This window comes from Nannospalax galili, unplaced genomic scaffold (genome assembly GCF_000622305.1).
Source record: "Nannospalax galili isolate Female #2095 unplaced genomic scaffold, S.galili_v1.0 scaffold1124, whole genome shotgun sequence".
In the NCBI taxonomy this organism is placed as follows: domain Eukaryota; kingdom Metazoa; phylum Chordata; class Mammalia; order Rodentia; family Spalacidae; genus Nannospalax; species Nannospalax galili.
This window is the reverse complement of record NW_008351693.1, coordinates 516,306-525,214: the sequence shown is the minus strand read 5'-3', so window position 1 is coordinate 525,214 and position 8,909 is coordinate 516,306.

Here is an 8,909-nt window from a genome sequence, read left to right as displayed (position 1 = left end):
AGTCAACAAAGGCCTGCATGCATGGGCCACATAATATTGGCAAATGGTAGGGCTGCTTTTCATGCCTTGTGGGAGGGCCTTCCATTGATAACGTTGGACTGGGAGTTATGGTTAGTGGCGGGCACAGAAAAGGCAAAATAGGGCTTGTCATCATCACGGAGAGGAATAGAAAAGAAGCAGTCTTTTATATCTATTACAATGATTGCACATTTTTTAGGAATCGCGGTCGGGCGTGGCAATCCTGGTTGTAATACCCCCAGGGGTTCCATCTGATCACTGACAGCCCTTAAATCATGTAGAAGTCTCCAACTTTCTGATTTCTTTTGAATGACAAAAGTAGGGGAATTGTGGGGGCTAAGAGAGGGCTCTACATGACCCAAGGACAATTGTTCCTGGATTACCGTAATTAAGTGGGTTAATTTATGGGAAGAAAGAGGCCACTGCTCCACCCACATTGGAGACTTTGTTTTCCACGTTAGTTTAGTGGGGGGTGGTTTGGGCAATGGGGCAGTGGCTGCGAGAATTGGGGGTAGGGGCTAAATGCATTTTCTGTCCGTTGGTTAGTTATGCAATCATCAGAAAAGGCCTTGTCATCAGTGGTTAGAACAACATCCATGCTAGTAATAATATCCCTTCCCCACAAATTATGAGGAAGTCCTGTTGCTTGATTGCTCCAGTGTTGCCATCCGGATCAGTCCAGACCACAGGGTGTCGGACGTGCTGAGTTTTTTGTACACCTCCAATCCCCTGTATGGGAGGTCAGGCCTGCAATGCCAGTGGGGCAATGCCCCCTCCTGTCTATTATTGTAACATCAGCTCCTGTATCAAGCCTTTAAATCTATGTCCATCCAGGGTAAGCTGCATTCTAGGCTTATGTAAGTCAACAGGCACTGTCCATTGAATGTGGGGGATGGGAGCCCCCATTTCCTCCCTTTGGGGCAGGGCTGAGAAGAGCCCCACTGGCCGTATAAAGGCTCCTTTTTTATGGGGTTGCCATCCACGTCCATCTTAGATCTGCATTCTCTTGGCCAATGAAAGCCTTTACGGCACTTTGGACATTTGGATGGAGGAATTTGGTTTTTCTTGGCCTCCTTGATAAGTTTGTTGAGACAGTTGCGAGACCAATGACCCTGTCCCCCACAAATCCAGCATTTTTTTATCTGTACTCATCAAAGACTGTTGAGTGGCCAGAGCCTCTGCAAGAGCAGTGGCGTGGGCCCGAGCTGTCCCAACATCCCGACAGGCTAGAATCCATTCAGACACATCCTTGTGTCTTACAGCTCCTATGGCCGGGTGACCCTCATTAGAGCAGCCTTCACATACAAGATCCTTAAGCAGGGCATCAGCAGCTCCTGATGACTTATTTTTCTGTTTATACTCTGTTGGCACCTTTCAACAAAGTCAGAGAAAGTCTCGCCTGGCTTTTGCACTAGTTTGGTTAATTTAGCATCACTACGCACTGGCATACTCCGAAAGGCACACAGAGTCGAACCGGCTCAAAATCGCGAGGAGGTCCCTGCACCTGAGCCTGAGGAGTCTCATCATTGCCTCGCCCTACCAGGGCGTCCAAACCTATGTTTTGAAGATTAGTGTGTCTCTTGTGGTCTGTTGTTCACATTCATCCTGATAAGTGGCCTTCCATAAGAGGAAGTCACCCCCTTGCAAGCATGCACGGGAGATATGCTGCCAATCATAGGGGGCATTGGCCGCATGACTGTATCCAGAAGGTGACCGAACCAGGGAGAATGAATACCATCCTCAAATTCCGCTCTGCGCAACTTTTTTAAGGTGTCATGGACATAAGTAAACATTTAGATTTTGTTGGCCCTGGACAATGGTAACAGGAAAAAACTGCGGGATGTCCCCTCCCATTCCAGACAAAAGGGAGGTTGGTGGAAAAGTTTTCCAGACTTCCTCCCCAAGGGGGGCGGGTAAAGGGGAGGGGCTCCCTCGCAGGGACCATATGATGGCGGCATATGGCCTTTGCCTTGTAATGGTGGGGCCGAGGGCAGGGCAATTTCCTGTTTTTTACTAAGAGTGTCATCATGACATTGTTTTTGCTCTGTTGAGTCTTCGGCACTAAATACTTCTTTTTGTCAGAGCAAGGCTCTGGTAGTTTCACTTTTGTTGAGAATGCTCAGGGCAAGCCATCCTCAGCATCCTGGTGTTGAATTTGTTTATCTATCTCCTTTAAAATAAGATTGTCTTGCTCAGAGGAGTCAGGAGGGACTCCCGGAAGAGAGGCCAGAATGGCAGTTACAATAGGATAGAATGATCCAGACTGCGAGTATCCCTCTCTGACCTCCCTTTTTCTTGCTAAAAATAATACATGAGCCCATTGTTCAGGATCCCAGCAGCAGGATTCTGTAGACCAAGGGGCAAGAGCTAACACTTCATCCGGCATCTTAGCTGCATCCTTTTCTGTTACCTTAATTCGCCTGCTCCTGAGGAGAGAAACCAATGCTACGGCATGGGGGCCTGTGGCAGCTGGATGACTATTCCCCATACTGGAGGTCACTCACCCTGCAAGATGTACCCAGAGGGACGCAGGAGCCGCTTAAGGAGATGATCAGTGGAGACAGGAGCGACATCCTTAATTCGCCTGCTCCTGAGGAGAGAAACCAATGCTGCGGCATGGGGGCCTGTGGCAGCTGGATGACTGACTATTCCCCATACTGGAGGTCACGCACCCTGCAAGATGTACCCAGGGGGACGCAGGAGCCGCTTAAGGAGATGATCAGTGGAGACAGGAGCGACACGCCAAACCAAAGACTGTGAGCCCAAAGAGCAGAAACCCAAGGATGAGGGGAGTGATCACCCATGGTGAAAAAGGGGTGAGAAAGAGGGCATTCCGTGCTCAAACCCGAACCCCACTTGGGCACCAGCTGCAGCCGTCCGTCCGGTCTGCCTTCACAGTCGTCACCGCCACCACCTGATCCTGGACCCCAGGGCTGGTGAGGAGACTGTGTCAGCGGAGCCGCATTCAGACACAGGAGGTCAGGTTCAGTGACGCAGATCTATTTTATTGAGGAATTTAGTGTCAGCGGAGCCGCATTCAGACACAGGAGGTCAGGTTCAGTGACGCAGATATATTTTATTGAGGAATTTAGGACAGGGATACAATGACTATGCCATATATGGGCAGCCCAGTTTCTGGTAAATCATGTGACCATGACTGTTGTTATGCCCACGTGCTGCAAGCTGTAAATAAACCACAACCTGGAATTTCAAGGGGTGACTAGGGGGTGGCGAGCCTTAAGTGGCAGCCCTACAACTTGCCAAATGGAGTGATAATCACAAGGCGTTCCTCATGGCACCAGCAGTCGGGCCATTGCTTCAGGCCTGCTGTATGGCTATCATTATGACTTCTGCTCTAGGCTCAAGCCTGTCTCCCACATGTATGTAAGTGTACCCATGCTGTGCAACGCCCGTGGAGATCAGAAGACGGTGTCAGATAGCCTGGAAATGGAGTTACAGAAAGTTGTTAGCCTCCATGTGGGTGCTGGGATTCAAACCTGGGTCTTCTGTAAGTGCTCTTAACCACTGAGTCATCTCTTCAGCCCCCATAATATTTCTTAATCATTTACTATGTAGTAGGTACTATGGCAACAAATCTATAAATCCTTATATGTAATCTATATATCTCAAACTATGAGATAGAGTGTAAAGGAGTTGCTCAAGATCATAGTCTATTGCAATGTAAAAGCATGATGGCTTGAGCCAGCTTTCTGAACTAAAAGTCATATGTCTTGTTTTATTTAATTTTAACTTATAAATTATTATTTTAATTATTTATTATTATTTTATTTAATTATTATTCTCTGTGGAGGCCCAGTTGACCAGGAACTTGCTATGTAGACCAGGTTGCCCTTGATCTCAAAGAGATCTGCATGTCTCTGCTTGTTGTATGCTGGGATTAAAGGTATACACTATCCCCCTTTATATTTTATTATTTAAAAAGCTGATAAGTATGTTGGGGCTAGAGAGATGGCTCAGCACTTAAGAACATTGGCTATTCTTGCAGAAGACCCAAGTTTGAATCCCAGCACCCACATGGCAGCTAACAACTGTCCGTAACTCCAGTTCCAGGCGATCTGACAGCCTCTTCTGTCCTCTGCGGGCATTCCATGACACAGGTACACTTACCTACATGCAGCCAATACATACATACACATAAAAATAATAAAATATTTTTAAAATTGATATATATGTGTATGTGTTTGTGTGAGTGTATGCCCACATTTACACGGGTGCCCTTGGATGTCAGAAGATGGTGTCAGATTCCTTGAAGTTGGAGTTATAGATGGTCATGAGCTGCTGAATGTGGGTGCTGGGGACTGAACTCAGGTGCTCTGTAAGAGCAGCAAGTGCTCTTAACCACTGAGCCATCTCTGCAATCCCTTATTTTATTTTTTGAGATCAGGTCTCACTACATCCCCCAGGCTAACTGAGAGCCTCTATCAGCTTCCTGAGTATGGATTATGGGCAGGTGCCCTTGTGCCTGGCTAAAAATCCACGTTCTTCTCTTTTTTTTCCTATTTTTTAAATTGCATTTTTGTGCATTTCATACAATACATCTTCATCATATTTAGACCCCATTCTCATCCACACCCCTCCAAAGCCCTGCTGCCCGATTTCATGCATTCTGTCACATATGTGTGTGTGTGTAAAGGTCTATAGACTCAAGTTTGTGTCCACAGATGTCCCTTGGTATAAGTTCATCCACTGGAACCTGGTCAACCAATCTAGTGTTCTTATTGGTATCCTGAAGAACTTTACTCAATAAAAACAACTGTGGATCGTACTGGAAGGAAATAACTTTGTCATGATTATATACCATTGTCTTAACACAGCCTGGTATGGTGGTTCATGCATACAGGAGGCAGAGCTAGGCAGATCTCTGTGAGGTCGAGGCCAGCCGGGTCTACATAGGGAACTCTAGCCAGTCTGAGCTACAAAGAGACCCTGTCTCAAAAACCAACCCTTTCAAACAAAACCATAAACTATTTCAATTTGTTTACTTACATGACTCTGAAAGAGAACAAACTGTCTCTTGAAAATTCCACTTGAATTTTTGGATTATCTCTGTCCCGTGTTAATAACATTCTGTTTATTCTGCTGATACAAACTTAGCTCTGCCACTGCCAAAATGACAGAAAATCTTAATTCTTTTATCTTGAATCATTGAGATTGTAAGGATTTATTTTCAGGTCAGATTCTAATTTTAAAAGCTTATGGGGGGTTGCTGGAGAGATGGCTCAGTGATTAAGAACACTGGCTGCTCTTGCGGAAGACCTGAATTCAATTCCCAGCACCCACATGGAGGCTAACAATCATTCCTCGTAACTCTAGTTCCAGGGGAATTTGACACTATCTTTTGACCTCTGTGGGTATTGCACGACGCCGGTGCACTTACCCACATGCAGGTAATACACTCATACACATAAAAATAAAATAAAAGATTAAAAATAAAAGCTTACTGGGTAAGTTCAGTGTTCCAAAATTAATTACCAAATGTTGCAGAACATTTTTGGATAACATTACTAGTATAAAATTTCCAGTAAAACTATGCAACAGTCAGGGGTGGTGGTGTAAACCATCTCTTGGGAAGCGGAGGCTAGAGGATTTTAAGTTTAAGGCCAACATTGGTTGCATATGAAGGCCCTGACAAACACACCAAGATAAAACATAGCAAAACAGCAACAGAAAAGAAGCCCCTGTGGGACAAAGTGAGAACTACTTGGCTGTGTCTGAGGACATATCATTTATATTTATTTCAAGTTCAAAATGAAGCAGTTGAGGAAAATTATCTTTTCTCTACTGACTCTTGAGTTGTTGACAGTCTTTTATCTTTTCCCTAGTAAAGGGAAAAGTTAGACTGCCCAAATTTCACTTTAAAACATTTGTGTTTTTGTAATTTTGAGACAGGGTCTCATTCTGTAGTTCTGGTTAGCTTGGAACTAACTTGCTGTGAGATCAGGTAGCCCTCCAGCTTGTAGTCATCCTCCTGCCTCTGCTTCCCAAGTGCTGAGACTGCAGGCATGCACCACCACAATTGGCTTCAGATTTCATATGTTAATGTATAATAGAATTGCTAAAAATTATTATAAAATTCGGATCTTTCTTGAAATAAATGATATTTCTTTTTTAGTCATTGCTGTATCTTGTCTTCAAAATCACTGTAATCTGGCTGGAGAAGTAGCTCAGGGGCCTGAGTTCTTTAGCAGGAAGGGAGCCCTGGATTGGATCCCGAGCACCACAGTAACCAGCCATGGTGGAACACGCCGGAAGTGGAGGCAGGAGGATCAGAAGCTGGCCATCCTCGGCTATACAGTCAGTTTGAGGCAAGCTTGGGATACATGAGATCCTGTCCCCCCCCCCCCCAAATTAGCCAGACAAGGTGGTGCAGACTTTTAATCCCAGCACTCAGAAGGCAGAGGCAAGTGGATGTCTGCTGAGCATGAGGTCAGCCTGGTCTACACGGTGAGTTCAAGGTCAGCCAAGGCTATATAGTGAGAACCTGTCTCAAAAAAAAAAAAAAGGGCTGGGTGTGGCGATGCACGCCTTTATTCCCAGCACTCAGGAGGCAGAGGCAGTCGGATCTCTGTGAGGTCAAGGCCAGCTTGCTGTGTGAAATAAGCAAACCAATCCTGACAAATGGATTCAGTGAGGTAACTAAAGGTGCTTGGCACCAAGTCTGATGACCTGAGTTTGATCCCCAGAATTTGCACGGTAGAAGGAAAAAACTGACTAATTCAAGCTGTCCTCTGACCTCCACATGCCTGCCATGGCCTGTCTCAAAAAGACCAAATAAATAAATAAATAAATAAATAAATAAATAATAAAATAAAAATCGCTGTAAAGGTTATGCTCAGAAACGTTAGGTTGTTTTTCTCAATGAAAATGTTTATTTTCTGGGGCAGGAGAGATAGCTCAGCAGTTAAGAACACTGACTGCTCTTGCAGAGGACCTGGGTTCAATTCCCAGCACCCACATGGCGGCTATGAACCGTCCTTAACTCCAGTTCCAGGGGAATCCGAAGCCCTCTTCTGACCTCCGAGGCACTGCACGACACGGGTGCACTCACATACATGCAGGCGCTACACTCATACACATAAAATTAAAAAAAAATTTTTTTTTAAAAAGAAAATGTTTCTGTGTGTGTGCATGCTGGGCCAACCCTCCTCTTCCCCTTGCTTGAGATAGGGTCTCTTGTTTGTTCTGAGACCTTCCTGGGCTTCTGCTATCATTGCCTCCCATCTCGACGTAGGAGTGCTGGGGTTACAACATGTGCTCCTGCACGCCATGGCACAAGCACGTGACACATGGCTGAGCTGATGCATGTGAAATTCTGAGTACTGAGCTGGACACGCAGTAGGCTTCCTGGAGGTGCATTAGATGCCTGCTTATTCTTGATTGCTGACTTCATTCTTCACACCCCCACTTTGCCTCCTTTACCGCCACTTCTCAGTTCTCTATTTTCAATCATTCTTAAGGAAATTTATATGAATTTCAGCTGCGTTATTTCCTCCCCCACTTGTCATTGTCAGTTGCTCCTGTTGCCACGCAACTATAAAAACTATCTTTAGTTCCAGGGAAGGCTGCATAGGGTTTAACAAATCCTGTGTTTATTTTCTCCCAAGTATTTGCTTACTGGATAAATCCATAGTGGGGAAAGAAGAGGGGTGTGATCTTGTGTGTTTCTTCATAACTAATGTTGTAATCAGAGGCCACACTTTCTGGGAAGCACAAGCTAATAAATTTATCTTATGATTCATTTAATGGCTACATGTTTTCTTATAAACAAGATAATATTGCTTTTGGCAGGCATGAGATTATATTGAGAGTTTTTCAATGACTCACTTATACTTATTTTGAAGTTGAGACTTTAATACCCTTAAAATGCCAAATGCTAGTGGATGGAAGCACGGCAGACGATCTGGGCTGAACTCTAATCTTAGATGTAAAGTGAAACCTAATACTTTGGTTTTTATTGTGATGGAGATCAAACGCAGGGCCCCACACATTTTAGGCTAGCTCTCTATCACTGAGCTATACCACTAGCCTGATACTTTAAATTGTATTTAATTCACTATTTTAGGTAATATCAAAGGGAAATTTATTTTATTCAATTCTATTTCCTGATATCCATTACATATAGAACAAGCCACAAACATCTCTACAGGATACCAAACAGAAATCTGAAGCCTTTCTACCACCAAAGACTGTCTAGTTAGATTCAGCAATTTACTATGTGTGAAAAAAATCAGGGCATAATGAACCTAAGACTTCACCAGGAAACTCTTAGACCCAATGAACACTTTCAGCAAAGTAGCAGGATACAAAATCCACACGCAAAAATCAGTAGTTTCTCTGCAGCAGTGACGAACTTGCTGAGAAAGAAATCAGGGATGATTCAAAACAAGCAAACAAATACCCAGCCTGCCAAACAAACTAACCAGGAATAAACCAAACCAAGGAGGGCAATACTTCTAAAGTGAAAACTTCAGACACTGACAAAAGAAAGTGAAGACATTAGAAAATGGAACCACTCCCTTGATTCAAGCGCTTGCAGAATGTTGTGAAAATGGCTACATTACTGAAAGCAATCTATAGATTCAATGAAATTCTCATAAAAATCTCAATAAAATTTTTTACAGAACTAGAAAAAAAATCCTAAAACTTATATGGAAGCCCTAAAGACCCTGAGTAGCCATAACAGTCCTCAGAAGAAAGAGCAATGCTAAAGGTATCACAATATCTGACCTCAAATTATATTACAGACCCATAGTAATCAAAACAGCATGGTGCTGGCACAAAAACAGACATTTATACCAACAGAATAGAATATAATACCCAGGAATAAACTCCCACAGCCACAGTCACTTAATTTAAATTTTTTAAAATTT